A 16255-nucleotide genomic window follows, 5' to 3' on the forward strand; every position below is an offset into this window, starting at 1 on the left:
CTTAGGGGACTACAACTGCATCAGGTCAGAAAATGAAAAATAGAATTGTGTTTATAACAGAAATGACATGGAGGGGTTTGAAGATTTGATTTCGGAATGTAATCTTCTGGATGTGAAACCGTCTAACGGTAATTTTACATGGTTTGGCCCGGAAGGACGGAAGAGTAGGCTAGACAGAATGCTGGTGAATGCAGATTGGCTAGAAATAGCTAGATGGCAGACTACAACACTTGGAAGAAAACACTCAGACCATAGGCCATTACTGATGTTTGCGGAGAAAGATGTATGGACTTCAAAACCTTTCAAAATATTTAACTGTTTTCTTACAGATGAGTTGTTAGAAGAGGCAAGGATATGGTCAAACAGAAGTGAAACATGGGAAGATGCAAACATTCATCAGGCCCTGAGAGATATTAAAGCCATAGTGAAGAGACGAGCAAGAGGCTCCAAGGACGAGATTACAGGGGAAATACAGGCCCTAGAAGATAGACAAAACAAGCTTGATCTTGGAAAAGCAGATGGTTCAGAACTTAGGGAAATAAACTTCAAGTTAAGAGAACTATATGCTATTAGAGAATCAATGCTATACCAGAAGGCAAGAGTTAACTGGCTGAAATTTAGAGACAGTAATACAACATTTTTCCATCAGTCAATCCAGAGAAGAAAGTGCAAGAACACAATCAGTAAGCTGCTCTGGAATGGTCAATGGTTGGAAGACCCTGGAAGCATCAAACAAGCTTTCTACATCCACTACTCTGATTTCTTTACAAGTAAGGGGAAAGCTATACTAGAGTTGGGACAACTTAAATTGCCATTGCTTGAAGATAGTCAAAGAAGATTGATGGTCAAGGAGATATCTCGTCAAGAAATCAGCTATGCAATAGAAAATTTGGCAGATGACAAAGCTCCTGGCCCAGATGGCATGAAATACGCAGTATAAAGTTCTTGTGGCCTCTAATAGGACCTAAGATGGAGAGGTTCATACGAGTCTTTCATGCTAATGCACAACTGCCGGTTGGTCTCAATTCTTCTTTTGTAGCTCTGATTCCAAAAGTATCAAATCCAACATGCATTAGAGACTATAGGCCAATCAGTCTGATCAACACGTCCATGAAGATTCTCACTAAAATCTTAGCCACCCGACTAGCCTCGCACATGGATGGTCTGACGAGTGACACACAGTCTAGATTTACAAAGGGAAGGCAAGCATCAGAAAGCATACTAGTAACAAAGGAAATAATCCACTCATTGCAGAATGGTAAAAGGAAAGGAGTGGTGATAAAACTTGATTTTGAAAAGGCTTTCGATACTATCAAGTAGGAACTTTTGTTTGAGGTGATGCAAAAACTATGAACTTTGATGATAAATGGGTAGCATGGATCAAAAGCTTGCTCTATACCACTAGGATTTCTATTCTGGTCAATTGATCACCCACGAAGGAATTCTCTCCTAGAAGAGGCCTACGGCAAGGGGACCCCCTCTCCCCCCTGCTTTTTAATCTAGTAGCTGAAGTGCTTAGTTGCATGCTTGGAGAAGCAGCCAATAAAGGTATAATTAAAGGAATATCTTTTGGAAATTCCTCACAACCTATAACGCATTTACAGTTTGCGGATGACACAATAATTTTTGTGGAGGACTCAATAGATTCAATCAAGGGAGTAAAATATGTACTTCAATGCTTCCAGTTGCTATCAGGGTTAAAAATTAACTTTGATAAGAGTGAGATTTTTGCGCATAAGTGTTGTGCCAATGTTCAGGAAGAAGGGGCAAAAATACTCAGCTGTAAATTAGGAGTTTGGCCACTAAAATACTTGGGTATTCCTATAGGATTCTCCTGCAAAAAAAGGGTATTCTGGGAGCCGTTGTTGAAGAGATTCAAACAGAAGCTTGCAGGCTGGAAAGCTAACAGTCTTAATCAAGCTGGCAGAACAACACTTATAAAAGCAGTCCTTGACAGTCTTCCAGTTTACTGGATGAGCCTGCACAAAATTCCATCCAATGTATGTGAAAAGCTTGAAAGAATAAGAAGAAATTTCCTGTGGGGACATGTAGAGGATGGGACAGGGTCAAAAAAGAAAATCCACCTTACTAGATGGTCACAAGTCTGTAAGCCAAAAAGTCAGGGGGGGCTTGGACTAACACCAATTAAGGTAAAGAATTTGGCTCTATTGGGGAAATGGTCATATAGATGGGAGGGAGAGAGACACAGAAATTGGAATATATGGATTAGGGACAAATACAATTGTTCAACACATGAAAGTCTCAGTGAGGGTCTTAGCAATAAAAAAATGTCAGATAGCTTAAGAGCTATGGCTGAGGCTGCAGAACGTCCAATCTTCAGACAAAATTCAAATGGCAGAAACTACAGCTGGGATATTGGAGAGGAAAAGCAAACTATGTTCTGGGAGGATAGTTGGCTGGATTTCACCCCGCTTAAGTATCGGTTTAGGAGACTATACAGTCTTTCCAAATTTCATAACACCACAGTTCATGCCCTGCTACAGGAATGGTACAAGACAACACCTCCAGGCTCTCAAATTTGGAAAAGGCCCCTTAGAGCCTGGGAACAAGAAGATCTCACCAGTCTAGGGGATATAGTGAAGGGCATCAAGATATCATCTCTGTTAGTATTGGTGTCCTAGAGACAATGCTATTGTGTTCTATTGTAGACATTTATGGATTATGTTATATTGATTATTGAATAAATATTTATTATGTCTTTATTTACTGCGTAATAAATTGAAAGCATAATAAATGTCCTTGGAATATTATATGTAATTCTATATCTCTAAGTACGTGACTTAGAAATGAGATTATGAGAATAATATCAATATTCCTAAATGTCCCTAGTCGATTATCATTGTTAAGGGACAATAATGATGCATTAAGACTAGTATGTTTGTTGACTGATGATCACATCTCATTGATCATAGGTATAGTGATGCTAAAGTCAAGAACATAAGTGCATGTATCGACACATGGCACTGGAATGACCCACCGTGAGATTTTACATGTTAATAAGTGTCATTGGAAATTCTCACTGTAATAATGATGTAATGATCCTCTGACTTGATATCATTATATTTCTATATGAGAATTAATATACTTTGGTTGCACTAAAAGTTACCTTTGACCGGGTGATGATGAAATGTACATTGGGTATATTATGAATCGTATGAGAAATATGAATGATCTAGAAAGGATTTAACCCTCCTATTTTAGGAGTGATATTATTGGCCTCTTGATTGAGTGAGACTATAAAATGCATGGCCGTGCTCAAATATTGATTTGTTTAATAGTCTACTCATTGATCAAGGAAATTCGGATTAGACGATGAAGAGGATGACACAATACATGCCTTGAGTCTGATCTATAATATAAGGTTAAAGGGATTATATTACATTGTACATTATTCACAAAAGGTTTAATTGAATCACCAATTATTATTATTACTTGGGTAGCAATGATGTATTACTAGATGCCGCTCATTGTTTATAATTTTATTATTGGATATTAAAATTATTGCCAACGGAATAATAACCTAAAGGGTCACACACTTTGAACGTTTAAAGGAGTTTTAATTTAAATTCTGAATTTAAATTAAATGATTAAGTTCGAAATAAATTATTTAATTGAGCCGGTCTTAATTAAGTAATTAGAATTTCGAATTTAATATTAAAACCAAAATCGGATTAGGTTTGGAGAAGCCCAAATCCGATTAGGGTTTGGCCCATCTATCTCTCTTCCCTATAAATACATAATGATGTATTGTTTTAGGGTTAAGTGTCAAAAATCGTTTTATTAAAAACCCTAGCAGCTCCAGATCAGGAGAGGCTAGAGAGAGAGAGAGAGAGGCTGCATTCGGCTAGTACCGGCTCCGGTGATCTTTGGCGATCAGACGTTCGTGTGGACTGCTTAGAGGCGCGATCCTTAGACCGAGGGCTGCGTGGTGATTGCTCGTTCCGGAACTCCATCTTTCGCTAACGTAAAGCTTCAACAAGGTATTACTTCGTATCTCCATGATCAGCCGTACTTTATAGATGGATCCTCGGGCTAGGGTTTCGGAATTTTTGATTTTACGTCGATTATCCGCTGCGTTTATTGCCCCGAAACCCAACAATCTCAACAGGATAAACTCAAATGGAAACTTACAGATTCAGGGTATTCTACAAAAAAGGCTACCTTGGAACTCATTGGTTTCACAGAAAAGATTAAGTGGGAATTTATCTAGAAGATAAAGGTGCCTCAGAAGATTAAATTCTTCCTATGGAAATTCCAATTGGGTATTTTACCTACAAGAGACCTACTAATTGGCAGAGGGGCTAGCATTATAGAGAAAAATGAATGTCCATTTTGTGGCAAAACTGAGGAAACAGATCATCATCTTTTCAGAAGTTGTGAACACACTGGTCCTGTTTGGAGTAAAATATACTCATGGTGGCACTTTAGTCTAGCATTTATTCAACTGCATTCAAGAGAAAGCTTATGGAATTCAGTCAAATATCTCAAACACAGAAAAGCTAAAATAGTGTGGAAAACAGTTCTGAGTGCAGCGCTATGGGTAATTTGGATTTCCACGAATGGTAAGATATTCTCCAATAGGAATCAAAGCCAAGAAGAGATATTCATTATGGTTAAAATACAAGCTAGAGAATGGTGCTTGGCTGCAAATTCGATCCTAAAAGAATTGCTATGCTGGTGGAATTCTAATCCTATGGGAACAGTTACTAATTCTGAATCCTTACAAATACAAGCACTCTATCAAGTGGAGGCGGATTTAGTAGCTTTTGTGGATGGATCAGTGAAGATAATTCAGGGATCTCCCAAGGCAGGGATTGGAGGCACAATACAGTGCAAAAATGGTGACTCAATATTCACTTTCTCAGGTCCATATCCAACACATTGTCCAGCAGAAGCAGAGTGGGGTGCAATTTGTCATCTACTAAAAAAGTTTTCTTGCTCAAAATGGAAGGATAACTCATTGATAATATATGTGGATTGCAAGCCACTAGTGAATAGATTCTTAGATTTGCATGCTGGAAGGGATGTTGAAGGGAATGAGGAGTTGGCCATGCTTATTGGGCCCAAACAGATCACTGTGAAACTTATTTCAAGTGAGTTAAACACTGCTGCGGATTCACTTGCTAAGTCAGGGGCCCATAAGATGAGTCTGGCTCAATTCTGGAGCAATACGTAGTTCAAAATACTCAGGGGTGATTTCTCCAGCAAAATGATTAGGTTTTAAGTGTGACTTATTGGAAATAACCTCATCAGTCTTGGATAGAGAGTTGCTTGCTCAACGCTACCAATGCAAGCAAAAGATCGTTGGCCAATCCATGCACAGGCGTGCCCCGCCTAGGATTTCTAACTAGCCATGCATAGCAGCTATTTAAACCCCTTCTTTCTTCCGTGCAGTGTATCTTCTAACTTCACTTCATCTCCTAGCACTTCTCAATCTTCTAACTTACAGCAACCAAGGCGTAGCTTCCATGGCTGAGTTTGAGAATGTCAATGTCAACCCTAGGTGGTTAATGCCAAGAAAAGGCTTCGTTAAGATCAATGTTCACGGAAGCTTTTTTGTCAATGCCCTACCAAATGGTAATGTATCAGGTATTGGTGTTGTCATTCGGAACAAGCGAGGTAAGATTCTTAGGATGCTGTCAGGCTCACTGGGTATTCAGAATCCCATAATCAATGAATATCATGCTCTTTTAGAGGGTTGCAAGAGAGCCTATGTGGAAAACTGGCAATATTTTGAGTTGGAGTGTGATCACCTCGACTCCTTTTGGGAATGGAGAAACTCCTCCATTGAGGGTGCTCGTCCAGAGCATGCAGAGATTGTTCAACAACTCAATCAGAGAGCTGCAGATAGGAACTTTCGTATGGATGTGAAGCTTTGCGATCCAAACGCGAATGATCTGGAGGCTTATCTTGCTCAGCATGGAGCAGAAAATTACAAAAATATGGTAATAATAGCGCAGCCTTTTGGTAGAATCTTTGAGTTATGGAGTCTAGATATGGGATTGGGCCCTGCTGATCCGCAGTTCATGGCCATTCATGAGGATGACATCAACCCAGAAGTGGTCAACGATGAAGCAAACGCAGTTCCTGATGTTGAGGATGAAGCTCCCATGGCTGCTGGTGAAGAAATGGTGGAGATAATAGAGATCTTGGACTGAGTTTCATGGACTCATCTTGTGATATGTGTTGCATCTTCTAACAGAAATTGTCTGCTATGTTATGATTGGATCTAGTTTAAAGTACTTTTATTAGGCTCCTAGAATCTAGTAGTGGAAAGGGATATTTTCTATTGGGTAGCTATCTTGGAATTGTTAAGATAAGATCTTATGCTCCTGACACGTTTGTCTTGTGTGTCCTTCTATGCAATATTTTCTGCCTTTCAAAAAAAAATACAATAAGTTATTATCATAATAATATACAAATTAATAGTAAAAATGGTGTAATTGTTAATAACAACATTTTTATTATTAATTTGTATATTATTATGATAATATATTATATCAATTAAATGTGTTTTATAAAGTTAAAACATATTAATTTGATATTTACTAAATTTAGTGTATATATATTTAAAACCCACACACACACACACACACATATATATATATATATATGTGTGTGTGTGTGTGTGTGTGTGTGTGTGTGTGTGTGTGTGTGTGTGTGTGTGTGTATGTATGTGTGTATATGTAAAAGAATATTTGTGCAATGAAATAATATAGCTCCAGCTTGATAATCATTTTAATAAAGAAATTAAGAAAAAAATATAGTTAACACAAATGTCTAATTTTTCAACGAATATGCTATTATGATATTTAATTTATTAGATTATGATTTACTTAAAAATTATATAATTTTTTACCCAAAAGAATACATGTTTTGTGTTTAATTTATAACTTATCAATATATATCACTAATGAATGGTTTCGGCTTTTCCCCTTAGCGAGACTTCATAATTTGGAACGCACGCCCTCAGATCACATACCAATATATTTAGAGTACCCAACGAAAGCAAAGAAAAGCCAAGGCAGAAATAAGAGCTTTTGCTATGAAAATGCATGGCTCCCGGAACCTATGTGCTTTCAACTAATAAATGATAATTAGGAGGATAATGGTCTCGTGAATATTCAACAGAAAATTCATCAGTTTGGGGAAAAAATTGGTGCTTGGGGAAGAAATAACAGAGAATTTTAGTGGTCGAATCGCGGAGTGTAAAAGAGAGTTAAAGCTGTTGAGAAATAAAAAGAGTAAATGACAAAATGGTGGCGGTAGTTTTCCAAATTTTTCAAGATGTTGGCCGGACTTTAAAAATTACGTAATGGTGGCCGGAGTTTACTTCCGCCTTTCAATATAGTGGTGGCCGTGAATCTCCGTTAATTTTCCTCGATTAACGCTAAAAAATTGAAGAGTAAACGACAAAGTGATGGAAATCCAGCCAACATTTTGTAAATTTTGGAAAACTACGGCCACCACTTTGCCTTTCAATATGGTGGCGGCCGTGAATCTCCTTTATATTTTTATATTAAAAAATTCAAAATATCATTTAGTATTAATAATTTATTAATTGGACACCTTTTGGATTCATGATGAATTTATATACTCCCTCTGTTTTTTTATATGAGGCTTTGATTTTTGGCACACACTTTTAAGTACTTTGACCGGGTAGTTAAAAATATTATTTTTTAAATTTTTTTCTGAATAATAATATATAATCAAAATTTTTATTCAAAAAAAGAAAATTCAAAAAATAATATTTTTAACTACCCGGTCAAAGCACTTAAAAGTGTGTGCCAAAAGTCAAAGCGTCATATAAAAAAAACAATGGGAGTATATGATACGTTCCATCTGGCATCCACCTCTTATTTCAAAACTTGTAATAAAAAATATATCAGTATCATTCATTTTTACTCACATTTAATTAATTTGAATTCATTTTGGATCCACACAAAATAACTGTGTTACAAATGGTATCTACCTTGTCTTCTAGCTGGCATCCACTTTTTATTTCAAAACTTATGATTAAAATTTTGTCAAAAATTAACTTTTTTTTGCATTAATTAAAAATTAAAATATAATTGCATAATAAGTTGCAAGTGGTTGTAAAGATAAAAATATGAGTACTCCTGCACCCAAGAACAATGGTAACCAAATGCAACTTTACGGTATTATTAGCTACACACTTTGTTCGCAATTATTTCCACAAGATAGTAAAATTACAAAAAAAAACTTACAGAAAACAGTATATTGCTAAACTCTCTATAATTAATTAAATCATTTCAAGAATATATTTATTATTTTATTTGAAAATATTCAGAATTCTATATAGTAAAATCTTCAAAATGAGCTAAAGGATATATATTGAAAAGAAAATATTTAAAAACGCTATGAGTATATGACATTCATAAACACATTCTACAAATTTCAAATTTTCATCCATTTCATGGGCGAAAAGCCTACCTACGTATTTACAATAAGTTATTATTATAATAATAATAATATACAAATAAATAATAAAAGTGTTGTTATTGTCAATAAAATCATTTTTATTGTTAATTTGTGTATTATTATGATAATATAATATATCAATTAAATATGTATTATAAAATTAAAACATATTAACTTGATATTTATTAAATTTAGTATATATATATATTTAACATACATATATACAGATATATATAGAAGTTGTATCGAGACCACATATCTCTTGGAGTATTGGAGACCATATCATCTACTGACCATTAGTTTAATGGTCAACATTTTTTAACTGTTTTTTTTCTGTTTTCACAATTAACTGACGTATTCTTTCCATATGTGTACAATTATATTATACATATAGAACTGAACTCTTATGAAGATACAGGCACTGCAAGATATTAACATTTCACTAACATAATTTGAAGACTGTATCTTTGACCCATATCTTTTCTTTAATTATCTTGTTCTGCACTCTCAAACTCAGTCCTGTAAATACAACAATACAACACAGTATGTGAACATTTGGTTACAAATTAACCCAAAACTCACCCCGATATATGCAGAACAAAAATAAAGCAAATAAAACTTTTTACAAAACCAAATTTATAATAACAAATTGAAGAAATCAATGACGTGCAAGACAATCAGTAAAGGTGCTGCAATATCCTTGTCGAATCATAAACTTTAGCCCATCTTCTATCTTGCAAACTGATGTACAAGAGGATATACAGAACTGATGCCACATGAATATGTATTTTAATTTTGGGAAATTATGAATGGTACCATTGTGTAATTGGCTTGTCTAAATGATACCATTTCGTGTTTTTGACTTATAGGTGGTACCACTCCGTTTATGATCCGTTAACGATATTACCATTCCGTCCATCAAAATGTTAAAAACGTTAGTTGACCGTATTTATTTCATATTTTTCCTTTAAAAAACACATAAAATACAACTGATATTCGTATTATTTCTTTGTGTTCTTGAGTTCTTGAAGATTAAACAACTTTTTGATCATGTTGCCGTGTCCATTTTAAGAGTATGAGTAACCAAATCGAAGATTGAGACGAGCTCTATCTATTTTGATCATCAATTTCCAATTACAACATCTTTTGAAAACCAATTACATAATGGTACCATTCATAATTTCCCTTTAATTTTGAAAAATTTGTTTATTAAAGGAAAAATACAAAATAAATACGGTCAACTAACATTTTTAACGTGTTGATGGACGGAATGATAGTATCGTTAACAGATCAAAAACTGAGTGGTACCACTTGTAAGTCAAAAACAAGAAATGGTGTCATTTACAGAAGCCAATTACATAATGCTACCATTCATATATTTCTTTCTTACCATTCATAATTTCTCTTTAATTTTTAAAATGTTTTTGTTTGTCTTATTTAGTGACCGTCCGATGTAATTATAATCTAATAGTTGTGTTTATAGTCTTCATCGACTCCAAAATTAATTAGTCTCCACAGAACCCAATATATATAATATTTGTTCAATGAAATAATAGCTCCAGCTTAAAAATCATTTTATTAAAGAAATTAAGATAAAAGTATATTTAACACAAATGTCTAATTTTTCAAAGAATGTACTATTATGATATTTAATTAATTAGATTATAATTTATTTAATAATTTTATGTTTTTTTTACCCAAAAGAATACATGTTTAGAGTTTATTTTATAACTTATCAATAGATATCACTAATGAATGGCTTCAGCTTTTCCCCTTAGGGGGACTTCATAAATTAGAACGCACGCCCTCAGATCACAGACCAATATCTTTAGGCTATGTTCACTTCATGGAAGGGAATGAGGGGAGAATGGAATAAAAATTATATAGAAGTTTTAAGGAGAAATTAGAAGAAAGTATGAAATAATAGTGACAAAATATGAATGTAGTTAAATTTCTTATGAGAAAGATTGTGAAGAAACATGATGTAAAAAAGGAATGAGCATTCTTTTCAAAACATGTGGGTTAATGTTATAGTTAAAATAATAAGATTGGAACGATTGAAGGAATGAAAATTATTTACATTTTCTTTGATCAACATCATTTTAGAGGACAAAATTCATTCCATTCTCCCTCCATTCCATTCACTCCAAGTGAACACAACCTTAGAGTATGCAATGAGAAACCAAGGCAGAAATAAGAGCTTTTCCTACGAAAATGCATGGCTCCCGGAACCTATATATGTGCTTTCAACTGACAAATGATAATTAGGAGGATAATGGTCTCGTGAATATTCAACAGAAAATTCTGCAGTGTGGGGAAAAATTTGGCGCGTGGGAGAAGTAATAACAGAGAATTTCGGTGGTCGAATCAAAGAGTGTAAAAGAGAGTTAAAGCTGTTGAGAAATAAAATGATGTTGAGTACTTCACCAAAAAGGTTTAAGCTGTCAAACAATAGTTATATGGAACAAGATTGATAGTGTAGAGTAGTAGACATACCTCCAAAATATCTCCAATTTTTATAACAAAAGCAGAAGGCAAACGGTTTAAACGGGATCCAGGATCCAGAAGCCGTCCTTCCTAAATTAGAGGCCTTTGGTTTCGGTTTGTTGAAAAAGAATGGTGAGGCCAGTAGCATCACTATGAGGCGTGAGTCCAATAACCTGATCTCGTTGAGGGCATGAATATTGGGTCTTATGATCCCCGAATTTAATTCTTCAAAACGGGATGCATTTAATTCTTCAAAACGGGGTGCCGCATATTGCCGAATAGCACGATCTTTATCATCCACAATAAATGCACCCGTCGGAACAAGAGGAATGTCTCCATTATTAACGTTGTCACCCATAGCTACTTGTGTTTGCTTGATCTTGCGTTGTGCTTTTGTTTTTTTTATTGAATGTTCGCTCAATTTCAGGATCAACGCCAAATACCACTGGGTGTCTTTCGCTCATGCACAAAGAAACCTGATGAACACAAAAAAATTACTCCCGTTAGAACAGAAGTAACAAAATCCAAACTGTAAGAATATAAAATTCGCAATTAATAACTAAAACAGTCCCCGGCAGCGGCGCCAAAAACTTGTTGCGTAAAATACTGATGTGCAAGTGTACACAATCGCAAACAAGTAATATAGTAATAAATACCAGATATCGTTCCTCAAGGACTATTTAAACGTATCAATCACAAATAATATCTAACAGTCTAGTTATCGAACACACAATAAATCGGTGATGGTTTTTATACTAAAACTAAATTAACCAACTAAAATTATACTAAAGAGCTTAATGAGTTTCAAATATGAGAAGATACTAAACAAAGAGATGAAGAAACAAATCCACTGAATGTCTTCAATGGCTGAAATCTTTTCCGTCTCGCTTCTTCTTTCTCTCTATGCTTGTGCCTCCTCTCTATCTCGTACCGTGTATCACTAATTAGGTCTGAATACTAAACCCTAATATCTATTTTAAAAGTATTTTTAATGAATTAATGAAAATACAAGGAGATTTCTGAATCAGAATAGAATTCCAAAAGAGGAAATTCGTAGCTGTATTTTGGACTCTAATTCTGGGCTGATGCGGCAGGGATAAAATTGCAAGACCACTTCTGAATTAAAGGCCTTGTTTCAAGCTTCGCGTGGTCTCTTGAATCACCTGATTTGGACTTACAGAACTCCAGATATGACCCAAACAGTGAATGCTGCGCAGCTAGCTTCATAATCCGAATTTTATTCGAATTAATTACCAATCCTTGCCATTTAAACTGCAATCCATATCTAATTAGAATTCCTTGCATCCTACAATAAAACATTAATATTTATTAAATAAAAATCCAATCAAGTACAAAAAAACTAAAATGCAGGGACAATATTAAGATAAAATGCACGCTTATTAGTGAGGCACAAGTGTGCCTTACTATATTTAGTTTGAGTTGAAGTCAGTAAAGTGGAATTAGGAGTATTAGTCATAGACCTTATGTGTTACTTGATTAATTGCTTAAATGACCAAGGTAGTAATTAGAAGTTAAGTAAGCACTACTAATTAAGTAATAAATTGTCATGCCTTTTCTTGCTATGTGTTATGTGGATTACTTGTAATTAGTTGAGTTTAAGTGTGTGTGTGTGTGTATTTGTATATATATATGTATATATATTTGTGTGTATATATATATATATATATATATATATATATATATATATTGCTATACGCGAAAGGGTAGTTAGCAATTGTGGTGACAAGGATACTATTAATTAGGGATAAGTACCAAGTTGGTCACTGAAGTGAAGCCCATATATCATTTTTTTTTTATCGATCTTTTAGAGGTATCATTTTTATCACTAAAGTCGTATGGAATATCAAATGGATAATTCTAAAAATGTGTTGAGAAAGCAAATATTTTTTTGGTGAAGTTATACATATTTTTCTTCCACGCTACTATAACCAAATGAAATGTGGTGAATTCTAGTATTTTAGATAATATATCTAGATTTTTAAAAACAAATTTACTATATATTTTTATTTAAATAAGATTAAATAATTGTAAATTTTAAAATAAATAATAAATATTTTTAAAAAAATCTAGATATATTATCTAAAATAGTAGAATTCACCACTTTTCAATTGGTTATAGCAACGTTGAAGAAAAATGTGTATAAATTAACAAGAAGAAATATTTACTTTCGAGACACATTTTTAGAGGTATCCATTTGATATTTTATACGATTTTAGTGATCAAAATGGTACCTCTAAAAGATCAATGAAAAAAGTGATATATGACCTTCTCTTCAGTCACCAACTTGATACTTAACCCCTATTAATTATAGGTGCAAGTAGGAGGCCAGGTAAGGAACCTCTAGAAGATTTTGCCCAAGTAATTAGTAAGCGTAGTCCAGGCAAGTGAAACTCTCAACTTACCTCTTTATTCTGTTTACCATGATTGAATACCCCGTAAATGCATGACTACAGCTTTAATAGAATTGAATAATCCCTATCATCATCCTATAAATAGACCTTGAATTTAGATAATTGCTTTTCATACTTAAATTGACTTTTTTTTCATATCATATCACCTCATACCCACATGAATATCATATAATAGTCCCTTAATATATCATGAGAACCTGAAACCCGTTATACACTTGATTTATCTCTTTTGGGAACCCTGATCTTAATAGCATTCCCTTATTTTAGAAAACATACCACTAGAACTTTGAAAATACATATACTTGATACCTTGTCCTTGATCAAGAACCCCTTGAATTGAAATGAATTGATTAAAAGGAATTGGATGGTATTTTCTAATAAGACTGAGGCGCCAGTCACTGTTATATTTTTAAACCTCAGTAGCGGGGAGCCTGATGGTTTTATATGGCCGATGTGTGCCGAGGATCCTCATTAGTTGTGAATCACTTGTTATGTGGTTCAGATCTTGATGTGGGCTGATCACCCCTCAATGCTCATAGCGCCGTGCGGATTTCCAATTCCAATATTTTGTTAAGACTTGAACCTTTACTTGAAATTTCATATTGTCGATTTACCTTCTGTTATTATTACACTTGCATATGATGATTGTAATGAATTGTTATTCACTTGCTGAGCTTTTTGCTCATTAATATAATATTTTAGATGTTGTTCATACTCATAGCTGTGATTCGGGGATTGTGGATTAGACTTGTAGTTTAATATTCTAAGTTCTTGTAGTACTTTAATACTTTAATCTATATTATGCATGCTTCTGCTAGTTAGTATTGTGGGTCCGTCACATTAATTCGTCAGAAATTAGAAGGTCAAAATCGGGACTAATCCGTCAAAAACTAAAAAGAGTCAAATTAAGGATAAAATTGTATAAAATAATAATGTTTTGATAGAAAATGAAGCTAATGTATGAAATGGGGTGTTTACCTATTGTATTTGATACTAAAATGAGGTATTATTATTTTTAGTTATATAAAATATATTTTTAATATTAAAATGAAATAATATTTAAAAACAATATTTAAATACATCGGATTAATGTTCTGATTTAATCTTTCCGACTGGTCTCCTGAAGGCACCCCGACTGCCCTGGCCGGCCTAGTGAGTTTTAGAATACTGGATACATTATATGAGTTGGTTTTAGTGTTTAGAGAAGAGAATAAGAAGGGGGATAATAAAGGGGATCAGGGGATGGATAAGGAAGGTGTTGATGATGAGGTAGATGCTATGGAGAAAGCGGATGATGATAGAGATAGATGCGGTAGATGCTATGGAGAAAGAGGATGGTGATAGAGATAGATGCAGTGAAGGAAGTTATAGTACTGAAGACATGATTATAATGAAGAAAAGAGCCTAATGAGGATTTTGAGTCTTTATTATAATTGTAAAGAAATTTGTATCACAAAAAATGACATTGTCTAGTAGATTTTGTGAGTGACATCTGATCTGCACAGACATATTGTCAAATAGAGGCAGAGTTACTGTTTATACTCTTAATTGCTTACAAGAGATCTTCGCTGAACGTCTCCCCTATATGTACAGTGATCAAGAAACCATATTATGTTATGTAGAAAATGAAGAATCCATGGTTCCTTGATTTGGTCAGTGTAATTAAACTGTAAAGACTGACGTGTTTACTATCCTCTATCTATTCTTATCAGTTCCATTCAATTATATCTAATAACTAGAAAACTAATCAGTAGTTATATCATAACAAACTATCGAGAACTGCATAGATTTATAAATAGATACTGTAAGATCCGTAAGTTATAACTCACTTACCAAGTCCCAATTCTTTAGTTGGTTAACAAGACCAAAATAAAAATTTTGACTACCGTATAATTTTTTGTGATTCCATATGAAATTTCTACTTTCATTCCATTCTTATAAAATTGGTCCGGAGCTCGTATCCTCTATTCTTCTAAAATGTGGTCGGAAACATGTAGCTCTAAATTTGTAAAGCTCCATGTTCTTCTTAAACCGTTTTTACCTTTAAATAATTTAAAACAGTTGAATTATTTGATTCCCAGGTATTCTGTGTATCTGTATGTATGTACATGTGTAGTTGCTTGGGGTTGAGGACTGTTGCGGGCCTCAGCCAGTTATGTTTTGGCCAGAGGAGAAGGTTGGGAAAGAGAATAAATATTAAATTTTTATTTAAAATAGGAAATTTTAAGTTATAGAAACTATATATTTTAGAGGATTATCAAAGTGTGCTGCATTTCCTGAGTTATATAACCCTGTGTATATAACTCAGCTGGATAGAATCAGAATGCAACTTTTAATTACTTTTCCTAGTCGAATGTAAGTTGTTTAAGTTTAATGACCCACTTGCATTGCGGTTTGGACATGAATTTGACGGTATTTAAATTATTTAACCTGAGTTTTCACACAATTCTTAATATCAAATAAATTTGCATTTTCATCTTTTTTCACTCTTGCCTCTTCTTCTTAGTGTTCTATATTTAATAAAATATGTGCATATCTGTTTGACAACTCATTTAGTTATTCTCGACCAGCGGAGCAAAAGTGTTTTACTATCGAGAAAAATTTATAAGAATAATATATGAAATCATATAAGAATTATATATGATAAATCAGTTAATGAAAGTTAAATGTCGGCCAGAGTACTTCTAATTTATTAGGAAAAAAAAAGCATTCGAAATCTGGTGGCTAATGATGAGAAAAAAGCATTCGACGTTACTGGAAAAAAATTCGAAATTTGGTGGCAAATGAATGAGTCTGAAGAAGAGATTGTTGCCCACCATAATATCAACATCTGGTGTAGCGGTGTTTCATGGAGAATTTTTTGGTGGATATGC

The sequence above is a fragment of the Daucus carota genome, chromosome 8 (assembly GCF_001625215.2).
Source record: "Daucus carota subsp. sativus chromosome 8, DH1 v3.0, whole genome shotgun sequence".
NCBI lineage: Eukaryota > Viridiplantae > Streptophyta > Magnoliopsida > Apiales > Apiaceae > Daucus > Daucus carota.